The 25424-nt window shown below is 39.7% G+C and overlaps 1 protein-coding gene across 1 annotated transcript in view; it reads left to right on the forward strand.

Annotated features, from left to right (window-relative positions):
* The first annotated feature begins 5982 nt into the window (after nucleotides 1–5982).
* Nucleotides 5983–25424, forward strand: part of LOC114546239 (wiskott-Aldrich syndrome protein family member 3) — a 40938-nt gene continuing 21496 nt past the window's right edge. Inside the window, 2 exon segments of the mRNA XM_075447406.1 lie at nucleotides 5983–6325; nucleotides 6892–7164. The gene's annotated coding sequence lies outside the window, so the exon portion shown is untranslated.

The following is a 25424-nucleotide window of genomic DNA, read 5'->3' on the forward strand; positions in this document are numbered from 1 at the left end:
GCCTGATGCTGCTGGAGCCGTCAGACAGCCTTACAGCACGCACGGAGATGAGAAAGGTATGTATCGACTTGTCTAACTCTGGGGGTTACGGTGAATAAGATAAAGTCCCAATAAGTCGGCGTGTTCCTTTAAGCAATAAGATTTGGATTAAAATAAGCTCCATCAGAGCCCTATGTGACATGTATGCTCTAACGATGGGTTTTAGGATGAAAATCTTGCTAACATCATGAATTTTGACCCCTAACTTGATGGTTACGAACTTTCTGATCTCTGACTGCTTTACAATACGTTGGGCCTGAGTCACCAGTGTGATTCCAAGACCAAATAGCTTTAGATTTCATCCGTCGCATAAAACGGACAGAAAGTCAATACACTAAGAGACAGGCCCCCTGAATTTATCAAGACAGGTCATTAACCCTCACAGCTCTGTCACGCTGATTTTCTCACCCTCCCTCTTCCCACATTTTATCGACATCTGACAGGCGCCAGGATTCCCTCCACACTGCATCTCCATTAGCTGAAATATCTGCAGTGTACTGCCTTAAAAAAAAAAAAATTCAACATTGTGTGGATTTTAAAGGTGGCAAATATAGATTTCTTAGCACCGAGAGAAAATATAGGCGATATAACCTGAAACTCATATGCATATAGATTGACTTTGTAGGTTTAGTTCAATAGAGCTAAATGGTGTGTGTGAAATGCAGCGAGAAAACGTTTTAAGAGATCACTTAAAGGGGCCCTCCAACAGTATTACACGTCAGGTTCATTTTACGTCTAACGTCTAATGTTTGTAAAAAATAACCCTGATGATGTCATGGTGACCTCGGTATTTCAGGCTTGCGCTTGAGACTAACATATTTTAACAGAAACTCTTTAAAACTGGAGGGTGTGGAAGATGTGGGTAATTACAGGGTCCAATGAAAGATGCTATTGAGTTGCATTTGTTGTGTTTTTGGAGATTGAGACTAAAAGTCAAGATATCTCAGTCTCAGCTGCTTCAATTTTGACCAATCTTTGTTTAATTTGTCTCTTTTAATTCTCTTAACTTTATGGAAGTGCAATACTAAATTGCTGGGATACCCCTTTAAATGCAAAACATACTGATTGACACAGTTAATTACTAAGTTTTCCTTCCAGCCTAGCTTTTGTCTAATGAAAAGTAGATGTCACTTTCCCCAGTGATCAATAATTCATTTTAGTAATGATCCCTACAGCCATAGAACAGCTAAAATTACAAAGGAAAAAAATCTTTTTTTACCCATAATCCCCCCTTTAAGGTCAAAGAGCAAAGGTCAAAGCTTGCACTGGACCAATCCAATCGAGAGCCTGAGGTCAGCAGCCACCTCTGCATGCAATTAGAATGCAACATAAGTCCTGGGAGTCACTTCATTCTAATTCTCTGCATCTCGGTATAACTCATCCACTATTTGTATGCTACAGACAGTGGTCATTCGCACCACTTTTCTATCCACAAGGAGAGGTCTAAATGAGCTAATGTTGGCAAGCCGGCAACCAATGTTTGGCCTACAAATATCGTGCATGTTTGAAGTGATGTTCAAAAGGTCCTCTCTGCCTCCCTCAGTTTTTATTTTGTTCTCTCTTTAATACTTGAAAAGGAATGAAGCGACGCAGGAAGGAAAGAAAGAACAAACAAAGTGCAATCAACAAAATGCACATTGCAAACAGCTTGCAAATCCTGCAGGCGTTTCATCTTAATCAAAACGCAAAATATCAACAATACAAACATAAACAAGATAAAAACAAAGCTGAGAAAAAATGGAGAAGAGAGGACTCTCTGACCTAAGTTGGATGGGTTGTGTTTGATCCATCCAGGTGTGAGCAAGCAAAGAGCTCCAGTCAGGCCAGCCAACTCAGTATGTCGCAATGTAATAACTGTACGTTTCCCGTGTACCTGTGTGTGTGTGTACCAGGCCTGGCTCAAATTGCTATCTGAGATTGATTCAGTAACTTTTCTGTGTTTTTATTACTTGTGTCTGGCGCAATTGATTGAATCATGTTGTCCCTGTAGATGCCAATCCTGTCCGGCTCCTGGTCCTGACGGATGAAAGCAATCACTCAGAGAAAGTATCTGGAGGGGTTTCAACTAATAATTCGATCCAGGTCTGGTGTGTATAGAAATTGTTGGAGCCGTTTAGTGACAGTTTCATATTTATAGATTTGAGGAGGGCTGATTTTCTTGTTTCCAGGCAGCACTGTTTCGAGCAAAAACTGCTTCAGAATATTATACAGTGAATTTGAAAATGGTCTGACTCTATGAGTGAGATCTTTCATGCTCAAACAGTCAGAGCATATGTACAAGCTTGAAGGAAAAATCCACTTTCTTTCATTCTTCAGCACAATATGGAAAATTCAGAAAGTGGTTGTTTAATGTGAAGCTGGAGCCAGGAGACGGTTAGCCTAGCTTAGCACAAACACTGGAAGCAGGGGACAAAAAGCTAGCCTGGCTCTGTCCAAAGTTAAACTAACTAATGAAAGCGTTATATCTTATTTGTTCAGTCCGCACAAAAACCGAGAAGTTGTGGTTTTATGGGGAGTTTTGTGCTGGAACTATTTCTTGGCCTGGAGCAGTGATTTCTATCATATCACCCTCCATAAAAGCACAACTTGTCCCTTTTACACTATGGTTTTTTTTACGAATAAAATGAGATATAAGAGGTGCTGGTGGGCACAATTTATTTTACGTTTGGACAGAGCCACGCTTACTAATTCCCCCCTTCACTGTTTTCATGCTAAGCTAACCATCTGCTCATATTTACATTTATATTTACACAGACATGAGAGTGGTGTCGATCTTCTCATCTAACTCTCAGCGAGAAAGTGAATAATTCCAAAATTCCAAACCATTACTTTAAATATTTGTTACCTTTCTGTCAGTGGGAAAGGTACTTAAATTGATAACGGACGTAGCAGGAAGTTTAAACTCACAAGATGTTAAAGTTTTCAAATGTTAATGTAAGAAAAACCTCAACATGCTGACTTTCATAATGCATGGCAAGCAAACGTTTTGATACCAACGAAGGGACCTTAGGACACTATTGTCCAAACTGCCTTTCAACCCTGCAGCTTCCAAAACCTCTGTCACTAAACGGCTCGGAGTATAGCCGGAGCTGCAGGTTGTTCAAGAGCCTGGCAAACAACTTGTCCAATGCACCTTCCCTGGAAAAAACATTGACTCTTGAACCCTGAGGTGTCGTTTGCATTGACACAGACCAGTTGTCTGGTTTGTCTCGCTCTTGTGTGATCCGGCGCTCATGGGTTAGCTATCTTTTTATGTTTTGAACCTCATTCTGTTATGCAGTGGCTGTTGTTGTTGTTTCTTTTTTATACCATTTTAATTGTGAATGTTTGTCTATGATACATATTGAGTTTATACAATGATTATGCCATCATCCACACAATGTATATTTTTTTTTTCTGTGTGATGCTGCTATTTATTTATTAAAATATTATTCTAATGTGTGGACAATTGTCTTATTTGCATATTAGCATTCCTCCCATCACATGGTTAACAGCTACACACCTAGCTGTGAAATTTGGGGAATTGAGTAATAACAGTAAAGGCCCCAGCTCCCTGAGCTGGCTACCCAGTCCACTCTACTATTATGTTCTTTTATTCTGCCAATCAGTGGGAGCTTTTATCCAAAGTGCTGCACAGTGCCATGTAAAGAGCTGAACCTGGAGCTTATTAAACCCTTAACCTTGACTGTGTTTCAGTGCCATGATCTGCCCATTGAGCCATGCAGGAAACCCTCATCATATGAGTACTATACCCACATTGACAAAGTGAAGTATGTTTTTTTTTTTTTTTTTTTTTGAGCCACTCAATGTGATGTAGGTAGAGTTTAATTGCACAAAATGACCCAAAAAAAGGTCTGTGCAGGATTGCAAATGACCATGGTTATTTCAGCAGGTGCTTAGACTTCTTACAAATTACACTTCATTCGATGCTTTTAAAGAGACTTTAACCCCATATGCATTTCACGCTATTCAACAATGACTGATGGTACTGTAAGCAAGCTCAGAAGTCCTTCAAGCCCAAAAGGTACTGTAATTATCAAATCTACTACTGTTAGATTTTTGTGTCATGACATACAGTTCAGTGCTACCTCTTCCGCTAACGTTTCTGCTAGATCTCTGCTGTGATTCAAAGCCATGCTTGCACTTCTACTGTGTAGTGAAGACTTGATTTCATCCATCAACAGGCCACAGCTAACGTCCACAGCTTTTTTTGTTTAACCCTTCTGTTTTTGACCCTTTTCAAAGTTTTTGTATCAGAAATTTGGTTTTCTTTTAACCAAATCCCCCCCAAATAACATGGATGGTCCCATACAACGCTCCTTGAAAGTAAAATGAAGGATCAGATCTCTACTTTTATTTATTTTGCTTTTATCCAAATTTATAGCATTTGAAAAAAAATGTTTTTTTAAACAAATACCAGTCTGTGATCCACTCAACATCCTCTGATCTGAACTATTAGTCAAATTAATTCATATTTTCTCCTTTTTTTAAACTCAGGAATTAGGTATAATTTCATATAAATGAGAATTATTGACACTGAATTCCAAAAAGAAGTGTAAAACTAGAGTTAAGTTGGAATGAAGTTAGCTAACAAGATCAAGAACACAATCAGGAGATACTTTATACTTACTACTTTATAAAGTGGCAAAACAGACGGAGGACAACACAAGGGTTAATTGCCATTCTAATGGGCTGCAGGTTGAGGTTGATAAAGGTAATAAATGACTTACTGCGCCTTTAAAAAGCAGAGATCCTGTGATGTGCAGCCTCTCACAGCTGCACAACCAAGTGTGATAAGCACATAGATCCACAAGGTGGCACCACAGTAAGACAAAGGCCAAAGTATACAATCACAATCAACAGTAAAACGACTACAAATGTATTCATTTATTTTATTTATTATTTCAGGACAATGCACATTTGATGAACATGTACAGCAGTACACGTAAAAGTGCCAGATTGTAGCCCAAGGGCTAATTTCCATCTGTAGTCCAAAGCATCAGAGGAAGCACAAAGTGACAGCTTCTTGCTGTACTGTGTCTGCTATTTTAGGCTTTCTTTGCAAGCTTAGATTTTAAAATCAGGGTGTTTCTTCCCAAGCGTTTGTTTGCGGCATCATCTTAAATCAGCACCATGGACAGCGACAGAGGAGCAAGCAACCTGCAGGAGGAGAGTCCTTTATTACACACAAAGCAACAGCGCCGCCAAGCGGTGGAGCTGGGAAATAGCAGGACTTTGTGAGGTGACCTATGGTGTCCGCACAGCACTGTACTGTACACTGGTCTTATTAAAGGAAAACTGTGCAGTTACAGATTTTACCGATATGTTAATTGTTGATATGAGGCTTAGCTAACAGGTTAGTGTTGGGTAAATAGTTGTGAAAGATGGGCCTAGATCCAAGTCAACAACTACTGTGTTTACTATAAACCATAGTCTGCAATAGACTAGACTTTATTCTGCAATATGTCTTTTTAAGTGCAATGTTCTTTTTATCTGAAATGTTTATATAAGCTACTGTATGACATTTCTTTAACATACTTTATTTTTTTAAATAGATTTCCATTACATTAATACACATATTAGAATATCTTAGGCCTACATGTGTATATATTAAAATCCCATACTATTGAAATTAAATGTTTTCAAGAATATATCCTTCATATTAGAGGAAAATTACATCTATAATTATATAGGTGGAAGCACGCCAGTGAAATTAGCTTGTTTATCGGGATTATTATTATTTTTTTATCTGGTGATTATTTTGTCGCTGTATTTCATTAATTAAAGCGAAATGAGCCTCTAATCCACACGTGTTTCCATGCAAGTGTCATTTTCCCACAGGCCCGCTGCGGCTCTGTCTCTCCTCAGCGAGGCGCTCCCTCTCTGCCCGTTCACCCATGATGCTCGAAGGAGTGGGTGGTGGCCTCAGCTATCACCGGCTGAAGTCGCAATGCTTCGGATACGCATGCGCCGTTACACCGATATGCTGCATCTCTTTGGTTCGTTTGAGCGTCAAGCTAGCGTGAGGTACCACTAACTACAAGTACCGGCAGTTAAGGCATTTAACGTTCAACACAAAGTCACTAATATTGCACTGTTGTACAATTGTGCTTTAAGTATTGATATGACTGTAATGTGATATTTAAAGAGACGATTCATTGCCGTAATAGCATTATGTGTAGCGGTAGCGCTATGTTGGTGGTCTAGCTAGCTAGTCACGTTTCAAACAAATCTGTTTACCCTCACTTCGCTCACAATATTGCAACAGGAAATTTACAAGCAAAAGGTGAGAATTTTAGTCAAATAAAATGTAAAGTATATGGTAAAAAAAAAAAGTGAAGTTGGTATGTGTCAGCCTATCTCAAGTTATTTGTCATATAGTCTCCTAGTACGACATAGAAGGGACATTTGCCACTTGCAAATCAAACTCTTTTCCCATGTTATTTTTTAGTGCACAAAATGTGGTAAAAAGTTAATGGGTAAGAGATGGCCATGGTGGAGAAGAGACAATTATATTGCTACTAATAGTTATATGGTAGCCCTATATTTCTTAAAATGATAGTTATGGTATGTGTTCATTTGACAGAGACAACACAGATCAACATGCAAAATATGTAATGTATGTAGGACATCTAGCTGAAGTTAATTTGCTGGTGTTTAATAGGCTTTTTTAAGGTAATTTATAGATCTGGATGAAAACAATAGAACCGATAGAAGAAAAAAAGTATGTAAACAGAATGTAATGTGAAAACTACTTGAAAACATCTTGTTTAGGTTGACAGTTTGGGTCTATTTTGTGTTGCCCCTTCTTTGCTAACTTTAATTGAGACTTTTATTTTGAAATTTGAACAGGACGTGGTCTTTCTTCACACTAGCTTGACGCTCGTCAGGTCGACGGACGCTGCCTTGGAAACGACATAAATCCAGTCCACGCAGCTGGGTCGCGAGCAGGACCCAGATTTCTTCACTTCAAAGGCTTCCACTCCTCTTCCTCCTCCTCCTCTCTCCATCCATCCGTCGAGTTGCGAACATGGGCGTTCTGAAATGAAATGCAGAGCCGGAGAGAAGCAGAGAGAACCATTTAAGTAAGCGAGAGAAGAAGAAGGTGACAGAGACCGCAGCCAGGTAAATCTATTTGAATTTTAAATCGGCTTTGCATTTGACAGCAATGGGGTGGACACATGGGAGCACGTACGGCGAGGGAGGGCGCGTTTGTTATTGTTATTGCATGGCGTACACACGCAGAAAACACAATGCACCCACATTTGTGGAGAGGCGGTGGGTTGAGCTGCATGCTTACTAATTAGCGCCCATTTTTCTGCAGGCTATAGCCGAATGTTCCTCCCATTTTCACTCCATTTTATCCTACGACCGACGTTTCCAACGCACTGGTCAGGTGTGTCTCCGTTCCGCCTGTAACAAAATGTCACCAGTTGGTTTAATGTGTCACAGGATTTGGCAGGGAACAAGCTTGTGGCTGGATGTCGACTAGAAAGAGCAGTGGAGCTTATACGGGAGGTGTGTAGAGGATTAGTCTGTGCCAGAACTGTCTGTCTGTCTGTCTGTCTGTCTGTCTGTCTCTGTCTGTCTGTCAGTCAGTATACTGATAAAATAGCCTGTTTTTCACGTGGGATTTAATGTAGAGACATATTAACTACAGAATGAACACCTGTACCTGTGCCCTATTCTATGTTAGAAAATATCCCTATAGGTATCTTTTATTTTTGGCCATTAAGAATTGCATTAAAACTAACTACATCTATTCAAATATTTTTTTTTATAATGGATATGGAAAAGTACGCCCTCTGGATTTGTGTACTGCCTATCTGCTATAGTAGCTTATTTTACTGCTCTTAATGTTGATCCTGTTGCTTACCCCTGCTAGTTGATTCCCTGTCCTCAGCTTGTAAAAGGCTTAAATCTGAATCTAGGTAACCTCAGCCACCCACAACAGTAGGATGTGTGCAGATTATAATACCTGCATGGTGTTTTTACAGGAAAAAAGGTGCACATGACAATATTACAGATGGGGCTGGGCGATATGGAGAAAATGAAATATCACAATATTTTAGACCAAATACCTCCATATCGATCCCACAACGATATTGTAGTGTTGACTATTGGTGCTTTCACAAAATATTTACACAATGAGATTTTTGATAAATAATCATCAGTAATGTGGATATAATGACTAAGTGGGTAAAGGCAAATAATAGAACAGTTACAACAGTCTGGTAAGTTCAGAAAATGACATCTCTTTACTGTAATGCAGCCTTTAAAACCAGGAAAACCCAACACTTATGCCATATTACAATATCCAAAATCTAAGACGACATCTAGTCTCATATCACGATATCGATATATTGCCCAGCTCTAATTACAGACGCTTAAAATATAAGGGGAAAACAGTGAGAAATCAAGCACTTGTTGGCTTGGAATTTCTGTTACCAGAGATCTGCTATTGCAAGCAGTCCTTTTATTTGATTTAGATGTGTGTGTTAGCAAAGCAGCAAAGTAATCATCATTGTTACAGGCTGCAGAGTCCATTTGTCAGATTTGATCATTCCGATTCGATTAGTTGATTTTGATACTTAATATTATTGTTTAAGCCATTTCAATTTTTTTCAAATCTGAGCGTCTGCTCCTTTTTTCTCTGTTTAATAGTTATGTAACTTAAATATATTTGGAGTTTAGACCACTGATCTGACAAAATAAGCAGTTTCAAGATGTTGCCTGGTACCATGGGATAGACCAAACCATTCATTGATTACCCCAAAATTATCAGCGGATTGACCAACTTTGATTGCTGGGTTCAGCTCAAATTCAGGCATCAAAGCAGGATGGAGAAGTCCTACTCTGTCATGTTTCATATTTATGAACTTCCCTGCACTGATCTAAACCATTGACAGAGTGAGGTTTGAGATGTGCAGTAGGGCAATAAGGGAGAAAGTGTATCACTTTATTTATTTTTTAAATACTTCTATTTCAATTCCTTTGCAATTTACAATCCATTACCGTACAATGCAGTACCGTTTTTTATATCCTTGCAATTTCTTTTTTTCTTTTCATATATATCTACCTATCTGTGCAGAAAGTGTATGACTTAAAGGTCCCATGGCATCAACATTTCACTTTATGAGGTTTTTTAACATTAACATGCATTCCCCCAACCTGCCTATGGCCCCCAAGTGGCTAGAAATGGTGATAGGTGTAAACCGAGCCCTGGGTATCCTGCTCTGTCTTTGAGAAAATGAAAGCTCAGATGGGCCGATCTGGAATCTTGCTCCTTATGAGGTCATAAGGAGCAAGGTTACCTCCCCTTTCTCTGCTTTGACCACCCAGAGAATTTGGCCCACCCATGAGAGAGAGACATCATGGCTTTCAAGTGAGCAAAGTGTGGCAGTTGGTCGAGGCCACAACCCCCCTTCCTCCTCCTCCTCAATAGCTACAGACACAGAAATGGCACATCCTAAGGAAAGCTCATTGTGGGACTTGCTCTAGTGGCTGTAATTCTGCACCAAGGCTGAATTTTGGGAAAGAGACTTCAGATACAGTATTAGGGGACCACTAAGGCCTATATAAAAGCATCCAAAGAGCACCATGTCATGGGACCTTTTAACACAATGTATGTTGTTGTCCAGTGCTGCTACATTTACTAAAAATCTCTGATTCTGTTTTCAGAACTGTTTAAATATTTCCATATTTGTTTTACATAATATACTGTATATTGTGGCACATTAGACAACTAAGGTTTAAATAGAGCATCATTATTTGATAAATACTTGCATTGCAAGTTAGCAGTGTTTCCTCTATGTTGATTGGCAAGTGGCGGTCTGCCACGGTCGGTATCAGAAATATATATACAGTGTATGTATATATATATATATATATATATATATATAAAAAGCTGTCTATCAGCAGTGATTGTAAAGAGCACGTTGACGGAGAATAGCGCAGACACGCGCGTCACAACGCGAGTGTGCAAGCGTGCCACTCGGAGAAAAGGGAGAAAGAAAAAAGAGACAGGCTGTCCGGAGGACCCGGTTGAGATGGCATGTGTGCATTCTTGACAACTGTAAGTCGTATAACTTATATTGTCAGTTCATTTAAGCCTGTATTATTAGTCTATAGTTCTTGCACATTTTTAGTTTCACCTTAACCTGCTAGCTAAATTGCACGTGGCTGTTGATTCAATACAACGCCCTTGATATCATATCGTTGCATAGTAGGCTAAACCGTGATTATTTCATACATTCATGAAACATATTGAGGAAATTCATTCAACATAATTCACAGCCAAATAACAATTAAAAGTATGTTATTTGAACATTTATAACCTAACCTAACCTGGCACTGCCTCCGTTTTGGTGTCTGCTGCGGTGCGCAGCACTGCTCGGACCGTGCACCGCTTCCCTTTTTTTCCTCCATAAACTCCGCTCTCAGCTCCTCTGCCAGTTGCTGCATGAACTTCCTCTGGGACATTTTACAGCTGGTGCACTCCTTGGAGAGGATGTGTGCAATGATTCCAGCCAGTTGTAGCATGTATAAAGTCATATGAACACGTAGACAGCTACCGTCTACGTGTACCGCGCCTTTCACAGAGCGATCGCCCGGTGCTTTTCTTCTGATTCAGAACCATCCACGCCGTAACCTACGTTACCGACTCTGGCTTTGCCTTCGGCCCATCGGTGATGCATTGCCCACACTTGTTACTCGAGACCGCTAGTTTACGTTTCTCTGACAGAGACTATGATTATTACTAAACAACCAAGATGCATCTTCAACCACGCAAAAGATTAAAAACAAAACCGCGAAAATCTGAGCGGTCAATATGACAGTATGGCCAAAATAGGTAAAAGTGATTGGATTTTCTTTTCCTTTTGTGTAATGTACAGTACATAAAAGTCAAGTACCAGCAGGATTGTATTTTTTTTATTTAGCAAAGTTATTACACATTTATTAACATAAATTTAAAAACGGGGCGGGTGGGGGGGGGTCCGACAGATCTGCCCCCACTGCTAAAAAAAAATCCTAGAGTTAGTGTAAAAAGTCATTCAGCAGGGTGTTCAAACCCCTGTTCATGGCAAGTAGCTGCTCTGCAGAAGTGCCCTTGAGCAAGACATGGAGTCCTTCCCAGCTCTGTTCTTCCTACTCTGTTGTTGGTCTTGGCCTCTGATCAGCCTGTTGCACCCTGTTTTTCTTTTAGCTTTCAAACCAGTGATCTGCTTGCAAGGCCAGTGAGGGGAAACATTTGACATGGAAGTCACTGTAGAAGAGGGTTGTAACAGTTCTTGCTTGATGAATTCCCAGGGCACTCGTCAGTCTTATTATGTCTCAGATGTCACCACAGTACGAGCCACAAAGTGAATCCGACACAACACTAATATTATACCTGGATAAACTGGCTAGGAAATGTGAGGGCCCTGCCAATTTAAACAGTTTTTAACTACTCAACGTGTGTGTGTGTGTGTGTGTGTGTGTGTGTGTGTGTGTGTGTGTGTGTGTGTGTGTGTGTGTGTGTGTGTACCTGTTTTACTTTATTTCGTGGGGTCCAAAAACCAGGTACTACAGTATCCTTGTGGGGTCTGCACAGCCTCGTGGGGACCAGCATTTTAAAACTACCACTATGTGTAATCGCTACACGAAAAAAAAATAAAGGGGACGGCCCCAACCGTGCCTGACTGAAGCTTGCTGCAACATGTGTTACAGGTTGAGTTTTATAAATGACAAAAAAAAAAACGTACACATTCAAGAGGCGCTTTACCTATGCTGTATGGTAAAACCGCCTGTGACCGCACCGTACAAGTTTTGCTTTCAAATGTTTAGGTAAAGTAAAATAAGAGGCATTATCAGCACAGTGTAGGCTACTTCAAGGTAGAGATTTTCAACTCTAATATAATGCTGGATATTTTTTTGCTTCATATTTTAATTTCTGATATTTTGTTAGTAGAACCTATATCTGCAGTGTTCTCTGTCGGGCTTAGTAAATGACTAACTAAAACCGTTGGAACAGTGTTGCCAGTCAAATCCAATACAGTGAGGCGGAACGCTCTGGATGTATCCTTTTTTTTATTTTAGAATTTCAAACAAGCTGGATCACTCTGGTCTTTCTCTTTTTCCTTCATCTCCTTTTTTCTTTTCTTTTTTGTGACTGTTTCTGATGTTGAATAATTTTGAATGTCGACTGAAAGTAAAGGTATCGGGGGAACTTTGGTGATTTTTGGTAAATGCATAAAATTTCCACAGTGCATAATTTGAAAAATTGATGTCTGCCAACCTGAAAACAACCGTCCATCTCAAAATGTTTTTGGCTGCCAGCACTATGCAGAGTCTTTCCAAGAGATTTAAAGCTGCTGGTTTATTCTGAGCAGTTTCTCTGCTGCAGCACTGAGGATGATTAGGATTCCAGAGGTAAGCGGTGTGTTTTCACAATAATCTGTATTTCAGGAATCATCCGTACTCTGCTCCTGCGTAGAAGGCACATTATGCTTAGGCTATACGTTTTCCAGATGCATTTCTATTCTCCCTCCCTGGGGAGCTTGTTCTGTTACTGTGCCTCCAGTCTGTTCCTTGGCCTCCTCTTTGAACCAGGTCTGGTAGATTTCTTTTTTTCTTTTTCTTTTTTAAACGGTTCCAGGTGAAAGAAATGGGATTTGGTTTTTATTATTCAAACAGATCTCTGCCTTCCTTTTTGGATTTTCCCTCTGACACATGTTCAGCATGTCTCGTTGTGGCTAATGGTTTGAATTAACTCTGAAGATACACAGCGGCCTCTTCAGGGTGCACTCAGACTGAGTTATGTGGCCACTTAGAGAGCCACTCCGGGGCTATTCATAGTTTGAATAACCATCTGACACATTGAATAGGTTCTGTTTGTCATGAGTCTGCACACAGTGTATTTCATTCTGTTCCTATTGAAATATGGTATAGTTAAGGCATAATGGTTTCAGTGAAAGCCACTAAGTATAGAATTTTAAAATCTCCTACTCTACTGTGATGAGTGAGCTGAAAAGAACACACAGGCTAAACCAATTTTCATAACCTTTTTATAATATTTTTCTACAAACTAAAAGTTGGGCCTTCAAAATAACTTAAAATACGCTTCAAAAATGTACACATAGTGACTTTAAAGATGTAAATATGTTAGCTGGACTTCTCTGATAGAAACCATACTGGGGCATGTACACCTTCTCCAGGAATATAAACAATTTAATGATCCATATGTTGAAATGAAAGAATAAATCAAACACTGATCATGTGGTGGATCAATTCTATTGCCACTTTCTTAGAAGCTTTGATAAGATTATGATTATGTATACAGGTACATGAATAGCCAGGATTCTCTATATTCCAAGTAGGGTTGCAGCTTACGATTATTTTCATTATCATCATTATCAGTTCATCCGTCAACGCTTTCCTCAATCAATTGTTTTGTCTATAAAATGTCAGAAAATGGCAAAACTTTTTTTGAAAGTGACATAATCCGATGTCTTGTTATGTGTAACCGTCAAAAACACAAAATTATTCCGAAGGCACTGGCACAGAAAGACACCGAGAAGCTGGGACCAGCAAAGTGTTTTATTTTTTTTATTTGCTTGAAACAATACTGAAACAAACGACTGCATCGATTAGCAAACAGATGCCAAATATTTTAATTTGATTAATCAACTAATTGATTACTAGTTGAGCAATATGTTCATATTTTCCAACCGGTCACAGTCAGCCCAACAACCGCCTATGTTTCCGCGCTGCCGTGTGCGGCTCTCACTCGTTCTTCAGAGACAGACCATTAAATTGGCAAAATAAAATGACAAGAGTCGCCCAGAAAAACCAAATCGGAATAGGATTTACTGCCAAGTAAGTAGTCTATATCCTCAATGTTCCACTTCCAGGATTGCGCCGTTGCCGATGGAAATTCCGCAGGATTTCACTCATTTAGGCTGGATATACGTTGCCTTGGGCTTCCTTTGTTCTTTGTTCCTTTGTTCTTTGTCATGTTACTGGGTAAATATGTCCAAAGCCTTTTAATCGTTGTCGACCTGAATTTTATCGATATATTCGTCCAAACACCCAACCCTATAATCAACTTATCGTTTTAGTTCTAATTCCGTGTAAGCAACATTTCACAGACATGAAAAAAACTAAACCAGGATTAGACTCAAAATTGGGATATTCGTACATTTTCATTGTAAATCCACAGCAAAGTTAAAGGCTGAACAAAACCATGTCTGAAAAAACATGCAAACCAAAGCCACTGATGGCAACACTGCTGCAGTATTGCAATAGCAGAAGACAGGGCTCGACATTAAGGCTTGTCCGCTTGTCCGGGACAAGTGGATTTTTTTGTAGGGCAAGTGGAAGAGAAATTTACTTGCCCCACTGAACAAGTTGAAACTCAAACAAAATAAAATGCCATGTTAGTTCACGTTATGTGCCACTCATTACGTCTATGTTACCGATTTGAAACGATACATTTTTTCCCCCTCAATCCCGGGCAGCGGACCCAGCGGTAGTCGGTCAGCGGGCCGCTAACGTTAGACCCAGCACGCTGTTCAGCTCGTTCTCTGTAAGCGATGCAGCATGAAAGCACGGCGAACCTGCCGGTGTTAGTTAGCTAATGTTAGCTTGCTAACTCCGCCTTAACGTTACCTCCTCGCCACATCGTTGACAGAAAACGAGAGACCCGGTGCCTTAATGACCGTTATCTACCGGACCGAATTGCAACGCAGATTTCGGTGCCACTGAAATGCCAGCGCTTCTCTCTGATGCTCCGAAAACGGACGAGGGAACCTAAACATCGCTGCATGTCACGCTAGTTAACACTACACTTGGCAGCACGTAATGTTAACCTACGGTTAACTAGCAGCTAGAGTAAACACGGTTAAAATGCTGACAGCTAAACGGTGTAAAAGTGTGTCTGTCTGTATTTCACTGGAGAGGAACGTATGACGTTGTAGCTGCTGTTGTCGGAAAAACACAGATGTTGCGTTCACTTGAAATTGGCCTCGCCATACTCGTGCTGCATTCAAAGCTGTTGTAAAATACCCTTTTCCCATCCAGAGGTTGTTTTTGCCGTTCTATAATGTCGTTTTTTTGTGCTTCTTTTTGAAACAAATAAATAAATAACATGCTGATTAAATATCAGGTAATAATCAACTGTAAAGTAGCTACAGCTTTTAAAGGATCTCTAAATTAGCCTCTGCTGGGTAGAAATTAGTGAAATTGTATTAAAAAAAAATTAAAATATTAAAAATAAGTTCAAGTTTAAGTCACCACTACGTCTGGTCAAAATATTGACTTAGTATCTCAGAATATAAACTAAGAATCTCAAAGTAATGAGAAAATGTAAAATATTGCTTTAGAATCTCAATATATTGACTTAGTATCTAAATATATTGACTTCTCTCAAAATATTGACTCAATATATTGACTTATCCCAAAATATTGACTTAGTATCTCAATATATTGACTTAGTAACTTAGAATATTGACTGGGAATCTGAAAGTAATGACAAACTTTAAAATACTGACTTAGAATCTCAATATATTAACTTCTGCACACCGGCGTGCAACATATTACTTTGTACTATGAAGTCTGGAGATCCTTTTTTCTTGTTGAATGGGAAATCTATTGTTGGGACACGTTTGTTTCTACTGTTTCACCTGAATTTTATTAATGCTGATAGTGTTTGGATGCTTTCAACGGTTTGTTCGAATTCTGCATTAGCAAAACAATTATTTTTTATAAAATGATGACTCTTTACCCGGACAAGTGACTTTTGTGCATGGACAAGTGAAACGTAAATGTACTTGTCCGAATGACAAGTGCCTCAAAAAGTTAATGTCAAGCCCTGGAAGAGATAGAACAGTTTAGACTATTTAGGTTATAGTATTTCCAGAAATCATTGTTAATACAGTGATGCAAGAGGAAGCATTACACAGGTAATAGTGTAGCCCAGGAACATGAGAAGACATTTCATAGCAGCAGTTGAATTGCGTGTCCTAGATGTTAAAGATACGACCAAGTTTTGAAACAATTTTATGTGATTTTCTTGATACTCCCAAGTGCATGAACTCTACCCCGATTTCTATTTCTTCCTTTTTATCTGCTGCTGGCAGCGCTGCCTAAGTCCATTTATCATAACGTTAGTTCTGCATCACAACTCTTCAGGTACAGGCAGGAAGGGGAAACTATTCAGCATCATTGCTGTCAGGAAATGTATATTTTCTAAAGCACTTTGCCTCTTGCTGCTGGGAAAGTTGCCTGGCTGCCTTTCCCCCCAGAATTGTATATCATCGTTCTTCCACCTGCTCTCCTGACCCCGCTGCTGTAGCTGTGTCGGCTTTTGTTGTTTTTATTTTCAATGGGATGATGCAAAGTGCAAGCAAGGCCAGTCTATTGACGACGCATCGGCGTGGGTGTTACATTGTACAATGACACTGATCAGCTCGCTGTGTACCTCAATGTGCTGCTGCTGTGTGTTCCCTTTTATTTCCGCCTGCTTTGTGTACGTCTCTAAGCCAAAAAGAATTCTTTAATGCTGCTGTGTGAGGAATTATTTAAAAAAAAAAAAACAAACACACCAAATTCTCTCTCTCTCTCTCTCAAAATTCATGTCTTGATCTGTTATTTTCAACCCACGAGCCACACGAGAAAGTCAGCCTTACTCAGCGATTTCCAGGCTCATTCCTTGCCGGGCTGATCGATAAGGCTGCTTCGGCTTAGCGATGGTTGCTAGGTGCAGTGTTTGGGGTGTTCACATGCAGGTGTTGCTGGTGTTTTTTTTTTTTTTTTTTTTTCTGAAGAAGCTATCGATCCAGCTATCGACCCCTAAGCTTCAATCTCCGGCCACAGGCCTCAGAGTGAGCGGGTGATTGAGTGTGTATGCAGTGTAAACTGGTGTGATTAAAATGAGGGAAATGTAAGTGGAAGCAGGTATGGGTGCACGATTCAGAAAATGTCACGTTTCAATATCGATTTTTAGGCTCAAGATTCGATTCAAAATCGATTTTTGATTCAAAAAAGATTCTCGATTTAGAAAAAACCCGATTCACAGTATGTTAATGTAGTTACTTTTCCCATGTGATTGCAGTAGACGTACAATTTAAAAGAAAAGAAACGCAACAAATTAAATGTAGTTTGATATTACTTGATATGTCTTCATACAAAAATAAAAACTTTTGCAACTAAAAACTGCCAAGTTCCAAGCTTTGGCCAGCTTTTGAATCCATTTAATTCAAATATAAAATAAAATTGTTAACTAAAAAGAGCTTTTCAGTCAGAGTTGGGTGGGAGTTTAGAGCATTGAAAGAGTTGGTCGACTGGCATGTTAGGTACTTTAGGTTGTTGTTGGTCCACGTCTTTAATGTTAATCTCTGGGTGATGGCGTACCATGTGGGTTAGTGTGTTTCCAAAATATTTAACTTTCGCTTTGCAAAGCCTGCATATAGCATGATTCCTATCAAGTATACACGCCAATACAAAACGAAAAAATAAAAATAAAAAAGGAATATATATTTTTTTTTAATTCTATAAATCTATTTTGAATCTGTAGAGCTTGAATCGCAACACGAATGTGAAACAATATTTTATTCTTTTTTTTGTTGTTGCACACCCCTACAAGCTGGTATGACCACATCTTCAACATGATACCTTTATGGATCCCTTTGATTAAAGTGTATTCTCTCTTTCCTGACCAGGGAGCTCATAGGTGAAGGCTAGTCTTTAGGATTTTAGAGCCTTGCTCAGCAGCACTTTAGTAGAGTGGATGCTTACAGATGTGAGAGCTTTAACCTTAAACCTGCTTTTAGATCCTTAAACACCTGGACTTTTAAGTCTTTTGGTTTAAAGATTGTCTTGTAGCCAGTCCGTACATCAGTATGTATCTGTATGATGATTATCTAAGTTTTTATTTTTATATTAAAAGACCATAGTTGGGTCTTTGTGCTCTGGGGAGAAGCAGAATCCACTGCAAATGCAAATTAAAGGAGCACTCTGCCAGTTTTACTCATCGAAGTCACTTTGCTTGCTAATTTATGACAGAAAAGCCTACGCTACAGACTGAAATGTGGAGTTTGAAAGATGTGGGCCCGTGGTCAAAGAAAAGATGCTGCTTGACTTGACGCTGGCGAGTGAAGCTTCCTCTTGACAGAGCCCCCCCCCCCTCACTGCTGCTCAGCAGACAGCTTGGATTTCACTCAAGTTTCAATTCCTCACTTCCTGTGAGCAAAGAGAGTGGGCCTACTCTGCAGCAGGGTTTCATTTGAACAAAAGAGCAAATCCGTGTGGTTTCTGTTATCCCGGGTAGGACGGTCTCTTTTGTCGTCGCAGTGATCTTTGATGAAGACCGGTGTATTTTTTAATACAGATCTAATTGTAGATTTAAATTAAGTTGTCACACACAACAGTTAGAGGAGGAAATACAAGTTGTAGTTTGTTTTTGAGCCTGTCAGAAAGAACGGAGTAATGGGTTAACTAGTGTTGCATTGCCAGACCTAATGGGGAAACAAGCAGTCCTACCTACCCTACTGCAAAATCCTAATCTTTTTCAAGGTGCTCTTTCATTAGCATGTGGCTTGTTAGCTTGAGTTCCAACAGTTGGTCATAAAAATTCACAGTTTCAAAAAATTACATTTGCTAGGCAAATGGGTGGATTGTATCCAAAATGAAGGTTATTAATTATGGGGTGTTTACCAGCCAACAAGCCAGCCCTATGGATCTGGTTTCTGTGTCAGTCTCTGTCCAACTCCCAGTTTAAACTGGGAGCAGGGAAACTGGGACACAAAGACACATCACAACAGTAATGTGACCTGTCTCTCCCTGCCTTCATCCCGGTGCCCAGAACCTACTGTCCTGTGTGTGTGTGTGTGTGTGTGTGTGTGTGTGTGTGTGTGTGTGTGTGTGTGTGTGTGTGTGTGTGTGTGTGTGTGTGTGTGTGTGTGTGTGTGTGTGTGTGTGTGTGTGTGTGTGTGTGTGTGTGTGTGTGTGTGTGTGTGTGTGTGTGTGTGTGTGTGTCTCTCTCTCTCTCTCTCTCTCTCTCTCTCTCTCTCTCTCTCTCTCTCTCTCTCTCTCTCTCTCTGCCGGATGATTTGTTGCAATCGTGCTGAGGTCGACACATTTAATTGTGAGAGACAGGGTCGCAGAGGGGCATGAGGGGAGTTCTCACCACACACACACACACACACACACACACACAGTGAAGGGCTGACTGCAGTCCAGAAACATTACATTCTTTCCGTGGCTGACCTGTTTACCAACCACATTAGCAGAGAACAAACAGAGGGGAATAGATATGTGGTGCAAATGTTCAATAGATTTGCCCTGTTTAATGTCTTAAAATAAAACTTATAGCTGCTTTTTGAAGGAAATGTTTTTGCATGCAAGCCCTTTTTAGACGCAAAAAAAAAGCAACCGATAGTAACATCCGAACTGAAAAAATAGAAAAGAAATATCCTAGATTTTTAGATTGGTTTCCAACCTACCGTCAACCCTTGCTTTCAATTTTTAACAATATACTATGAAAATCAACTTTCAGACTTAGCTTCTTAAAGGTACACGGTGTAGTATTTTATTAGCTAAAATCAATGTCTTCATTCATAAATATGTCCTCATTGGTGTAAAATGACCTCTGCCAGCGATCTGACTTCTCCTCGTAAGTGTCTGTATTGTATTGTAATCTGTATTTAGATTGGACGGGCAAGTCCAAGGAGGCTCCCATGTTGTTCCGCCATTTTGAAAAACTCTAATCGCTGAGAGGGACACAAAGCACTAGCCTACCTGTCTAGCTAATCCACCACGCATTTTTTTGTTCAGAGCCAGCGTCACATGACTGAAACCTGCTGAAACGGAGAAGGAGATCAGTGAGAGGCGCTTATCACCGGCCCGTTAAATTTGAAAGCCTGCACTGCACTTTAGTTCATAATGGAGGATCATACTTATGCCGAGCCACAGGAGAAGGAATCCTCGTCGCCAGAAAATGGAATTAAAAATGCAGCGTGACACATAACGGCTACCGTAGCTGCAACACGCATTTGAAAAAGAGAGGCGCTAGAGAGCACTATTTCTTTCAATATAAAATACAATTTCGCCGCTAGATGGGAGAAATTCCTACACAGTGTACCTTTTTTTTAAGTAGCGTAGGACATTCATCAAGTAGAGTTTTGAAAAGGGTCCCTGCATGCCACATTGTTATTACATAACTAAAACAACAAGGAAACAAGGAAAAGGTATGCAGTTTTAAAGCAGGGTGAGGTAGGCTTAAATCCAGGTTTAATGAGCCGACACTTCTCGGTAATAACAGATCCTCACCACTATCATAACAGCTAGGAGACAGTGACTGACTGTCCACACAATGTATTAATATCACTTCGACTTTTTCATTTACGTTGTGTATTGAGGCCTGAGCCCCCCTGTCTGACACACCCAAGTAGATAAAACCAAACCACTACTAATACCACACACACACACACACACACACACACACACACACACACACACACACACACACACACTGAATTGCGATACCATTTGACTGTCAGGATGGTTACAGAGTTAGTGTGTGTGTTTGTGTCATTGTGCCTTTGGCTCTTTTGTCTCGCATGTTTTTTTTCACCTTTCATTAAAGTGGCTGTTTCATAACATTCCCCTCAATTAAGAGGTACTGTGTACACACACACACACACACACACACACACACAGACAATGAAGTGAAAGATCTCTTCCACAGAGCTCGATGCTGCTGCTTCCAAAATGAATTTAAAGCGAGAGAGAGAGAGAGGAGAGGAGGCAAGGGCAAAATCTCTCGTCTCCTCTCTCGCTCCGTTTTGCATAATTTGTTTTTAGGGAGGATTAGTGCAAAAGGGGGGAAGTGCCATCATAATTGTGATCATTTTGTACAATGGCTCCTCACCCAAGAGCATCAACAAATACAGACATCAAAGAGAGAGAAGCTGGAGAAGGGCGGGGGAGGTGGGGGCATGAGGGAGATAGAGAGTTTAGGATGGAGGTTTTAAGAGGAGGAGAAGGGGTGTGTGTGTGTGTGTGTGTGTGTGTGTGTGTGTGTGTGTGTGTGTGTGTGTGTGTGTACATGAAGCTGTAACTGAAATCGTAGTGTGTTTGTGTGAACATGAAGCTGTAACTGAAATCGTAGTGTGTGTGTGTGAACATGAAGCTGTAACTGAAATCGTAGTGTGTGTGTGTGAACATGAAGCTGTAACTGAAATCGTAGCAATTTAAATTTTACCGATCCGTCCATTGTCAAACAAAAAAAACATTTTTCTGACCTCAAACAAAACAAGGCATTCTTAAAAACGTACAGTGATTTTCATACAGCTGGGTGCTCGTTGCAGTCATTTTAAAATGTGTATCTGCCTTGTTCCGTTCTTCACTTGCTGATGCCTTTTTGTTGGCTGACATTTGGCGTACGACCATGCAAAGTGCCTCCTGGGCCAGAGTAATCTGACTCAGAAAAAAACATTAGCTCTTTTTGCTCCCTCTCCTGTTTACATAGCAGCGTGCTCACCGGCTGTCAGTCAGGCCTGGTTTTACAATGCGAGCTGTAATATGACATGGAATTTCAAACTGTTTGTTATTAACTCTATGGGGTGCCAGAGAGAGTGGGTTTCACCTGATCAAAAAAGCAGTAATGCATGAAATAGTTAAGACCTTTTTGAAATATTTTCCTGTGGCTTTTAAAATGTTGTCTTTTTCTGGTTTGGCAAACTGACACCTAAGAGGATGAAAAACAACACATTTTGCAAATGATCACCTATTGATACATAATGTAGGACTAGTGGCCTAATATATTTTCTGTAAAAGTATATTTTTTAACTCTCAACTGTTTATAGTAGGTAACCATTTCTTTCGTTTTAATTCTGGATTATCGATATTTTCTCGGCCTAGGCTTGGGACTTACTTTTTCATTGCAAATTATGCATAAATCCTTAGACAACTGTATCTTTAACACGATATGCTTTTTTTTCATCGTCTCCATTTTACACTTCATTTTCTCAGAAAAACAATCCCTCATATTTCCTGTGCAGGATATTTCACTACTATAGTACAGTACAGGCCAAAAGTTTGGACACACCTTCTAATTCGATGTGTTTCTTTATTTTCATGACTATTTACATTGTAGATTCTCACTGAAGGCATCAAAACTATGAATGAACACATATGGAATTATGTACTGAACAAAAAAGTGTGAAATAACTGAAAACAAGTCTTATATTTTAGATTCTTCAAAGTAGCCACCCTTTGCTTTTATGATAACTCTGCAAACCCTTGGTGTTCTCTCAATGAGCTTCATGAGGTAGTCACCTGAAATGGTTTTCACTTCACAGGTGTGCTTTGTCAGGGTTAATTAGTGGAATTATTTCCCTTATTAATAAAAAAGCTAAGGGTGGCTACTTTGAAGAATCTAAAATATAAGACATGTTTTCAGTTATTTCACACTTTTTTGTTAAGTACATAATTCTATATGTGTTCATTCATAGTTTTGATGCCTTCAGTGAGAATCTACAATGTAAATAGTCATGAAAATAAAAAGGAAACACATTGAATGAGAAGGTGTGTCCAAAGTTTTGGCCTGTACTGTATGTTGTCATGAAAAGAAGCACAAATTAATAAAACTGAACTAATTGGAGATGAGCTGAAAATTACTTTTAAGCCTTTTATGGAAGCCCAATCTTCAGTAGGTGTCACAGCACACACCGTACAACCCTCCATTAAGCCTCTATTACTGCTGCCTTTAATTCATTTACATTCACAAGTGACCTAATAACCCGCTTAATTATACGTTCTCCTTCCAGTGTTATTCTTAGCATCAATAAGCTTCACTTCATTCACACATGAGCTACGCTGCTTGTGCTAATTAGCCTGCATGTTTTACATAGCATTGTACTATCAGCAGTATAGAGGATATAGCAGTACACAGGACTTCGGGATGTATGTTAGTGCGGGTGACCCCATGTCTCTGGGGTTAAGATGCCAGCCATAAACCGCAACATCCCCGGTCTCCATGCCTCGTTTTCCTTTCATCTCTCTACTGACGCTATCTAATAAAGGCATTAAATTCACCCTGAATGAATTAATAAAATAGTTTTTTTGCACACACAAAAAAAAGGTACAGACATGTCTTTAGAGGTACCAGCCCAGATTCCTTTTGTATCTTCAAATTCAAAAGAACTCAGTGATGTTGAACATAAGGAAGCCTTCCTGTACTTACAAATCATGCCGTCTTTATTTAAAGCAGCATGCTGTTGTTGTCATCAATTGACAGAAAATGAAAGACAAACAGGAATCCATTGCAGTGTTTAAAGAATGGACAATGCAGATAGTTTGGGACTTAAAGGCAGCTAGCATGCAGGAATTGTCATGTGAAATCTTGCATTCATTTTTAAATGTAAGTCAGGTTTTAACCAAGGTAAGCAAATGCATGTACTTCTATGGGTTAGAAAAAAAAATGTGTAGTCTTATGAAACCCCTTAATAGCCCACATTGGATCACCTCAGGTGCAGGGTTAAATCTTAAAACAAGGCTGTTTCATCTTCTTTTTTTCACCCTTAAAATTATTTTTGCATTCAGTTGACTTTTAACAGCATTGCCACAGACTGCCATTCAGAAAAGCTAATGTGCTGTGCAAATGATCTTCTGTAAGCTGCACGTAACCCTTTAAAATAAGCATGCTTGCTTACAGCATGCAGATAACTTTCATACTCATTTATGCAGAATACAACACCAGCTAGTTGTCACATTAGAGGGAATATAACGTGGTCCCTAATGCAGTCCCCCATATCATTTAATTATATCATCTTAAAAAAAATCAGTGCTTGTCATTACCATTAGTTACTGTAGAAGGCTAATTAGCTGTGATTATACAGCTCCCTCCTATGGAGCGGGAGGGGTGAGTGTGAGAGGGTGGCTAACCTGTCTCAGAACAGACTGAGGCTCGGCGTAGCACAGTAGGAGAGGTGCTTGTTGTGTGTACTTAAGCCTGTGTGGCCGAGCAGACGGAGCAGTAATAGCATTAGCCGATGATTGCCTGATGGCCTGCAGGAATGATGAGTTTGGTTAAGGACCGTAATCAATACCATCTCCGTCTTTGTCCATCTGTCGCTCACAAACCCACTCCTGAATGTGAAGCAATTCATATGCAAAGTCTATTTAATTATAAGCCCACACTTCATTAAATATAGTACAATGTGAATGGCTGTATATTATAGAACAGACGTTACCCCCTGGGGAGATGGCTGCAACATTCAATCTGGAGGATGTTTGGCCCAACATCTTATCTGATTACAACCCAGCCATCAATACATGGTGGAGGAATTGGAAGAGGAGGAATAGGTGTTAGATACAGAGGAGAGAGAAGTGTGACAAACCATGAGCTTTGGATGGTTTCCCGGACAAGTAGAATCTCAAGAATTTGAATCTCTGGTGCAGCTCTTGTCTTGTTGCCTTGTCATTGGAAGTCTTCAGTTTTACTTCATTTTACACAACATACTGTAGTATACTGTAGTGGCTACTATGACGTCACAGCCTGTAATGAAATCTCATTTAAAATCGGAAGAAACTACAAAGTATGTGAGCTTGACTACTTTGCATTTTCCTGTATATCTGATGCGTTTTAAGACTTTGATTGGCCAGACGTTAATCAGACCTTTCAGAGGAACATGCAATTGTATCAATTTAAGTTTTTACCCAGGAAATCACCAGTGGAGATTATCACTCTCCAGTAATGATGATCTTGCTGTGGTCTCTCTTGATTAATGTAATGCAGGCAGGGCAATACAAGCAAGATAATATTTCAAATATTTGAAAGTTGACTCAAGGATACTTGAATTCTTCTGAATTGCTGTGATGTGCAAAGCCCCTCTGATGCTAATATATGATCATTTTTTTTGTCCTGACTAAAGGTAAAGAAATCCACCTACCGGCAACTCTAAGGGAAGTAATTAACACATTTTATTTAGCTTGTCTAATCCGTATCGGACCTGAAGTTTTTTTGGCCTGAAGCAGTGATTTCCTGGAACGTTATCGCTAAGCTAAGATAAGCTAACCATCTCCTGGCTGTAGCTTCATATTGAATGAGCAGATATGAGAGCGATATTGATCATTGCGTATTTCCCAAAATGTCAAACTATTCCTTCTAAGAAAGAACTGAAACTGGCAGCTACCTTGCAAAAGAAACTCTAAAAAAGACATTCTATAACTGACCAATCAATGCAAAAGCACTTAGCAGATTGTACAGTTTGAACCATTGTGGCTTACACATTGTGTAAAGGAGTAAGTGAAGTGATGAAGATGAACTCTTGAGACTGCAGAATCGTAACTGACTTGATGCATGTTACCTTTTGAAGAAAACTCCGCTTCCTTGTCTTTCAAGA

This window comes from Perca flavescens, chromosome 19, assembly GCF_004354835.1.
Source record: "Perca flavescens isolate YP-PL-M2 chromosome 19, PFLA_1.0, whole genome shotgun sequence".
NCBI lineage: Eukaryota > Metazoa > Chordata > Actinopteri > Perciformes > Percidae > Perca > Perca flavescens.